General features: G+C 47.5%; 1 non-coding gene across 1 annotated transcript; it reads right to left on the bottom strand.

The window, feature by feature from the left end:
* Positions 1-663: 663 nt before the first annotated feature.
* On the bottom strand, positions 664-827 carry LOC114006144 (U1 spliceosomal RNA). Its single transcript, XR_003547908.1, has one exon. It is a non-coding gene; the product is annotated as a U1 spliceosomal RNA (small nuclear RNA).
* Between the last annotated feature and the right edge of the window lie 74 nt (positions 828-901).

Here is a 901-nt window from a genome sequence, read left to right as displayed (position 1 = left end):
CTTTATTTATTCATTCATTCACTTTTACACAGGCAGAGAGAGAGAGAGAGAGAAGGTGAGAAAGTAAGCCACCCGCTGGTCCCTGTAAGGTGTTTTCTTAAAGAACTATTTTCTTAAAACACATGGTGGTGCGTGCATGCATGCATGCACACTATAGCAAAAACCTCTCCTCCCAAAAGACTTACTCTACTTTTATTGATATATTTACTTTTTTTTAACTTGACCCTAATCAGAAGAGGAGAACGTGCAAGCCTGAGCCACCACCAGGTGGGGGACTCATGAAGACAAGAGCACTGTCACTTAGTGAAATCTGATATAAACTGAAGTATATGGAAAACGAGTGCAATGCAGCTAAGAAGAACCCAGCGAAAAACCACCCACAAGATAGAAAAAGCAAAGAAAAAGACTTGAAGACTCCTAAGGTTGCCTAGAAAACCATACGGGGGAAGGCCACCATATGGATGGCCGCATGGCTACCGAATCGAGACTCAAACCGTCGTATAGGAGTCCAGCAGCATAGTTATTACCCTAATTGTTGATCTCTAGCCTCTCCATTGCATGCCTCTTGAATAGGCCAAGATCACAAAGCTTACCAAGAGAAGGGCAAACCAACGCTTATAGGTCTGATACCTATATACCCCCTCTTTCCTTAGTACAGATTGCCAGGGGAGAGCGCGCACGCAGTCCCCCACTACCACAAATTATGCAGCCGAGTTTCCCGCATTTGGGGAAATCGCAGAGGTCAGCACACCCGCAGTGCAATGGGTTAGCCTCGCCCTGGGAAAACCACCTTCGTGATCATGGTGTTTCCCCTGCCAGGTAAGTATGACTGCTCCCCTGCCGCCCCGCCCCAGCCTCAGACACCTTCCTCTTTACACACACGCCCTCCTCGATCCCCTAC

Source organism: Tupaia chinensis, unplaced genomic scaffold, assembly GCF_000334495.1.
Source record: "Tupaia chinensis unplaced genomic scaffold, TupChi_1.0 Scaffold145814_1, whole genome shotgun sequence".
Taxonomy (NCBI): domain Eukaryota; kingdom Metazoa; phylum Chordata; class Mammalia; order Scandentia; family Tupaiidae; genus Tupaia; species Tupaia belangeri.
This window is presented reverse-complemented; position numbering and strand designations above follow the sequence as displayed.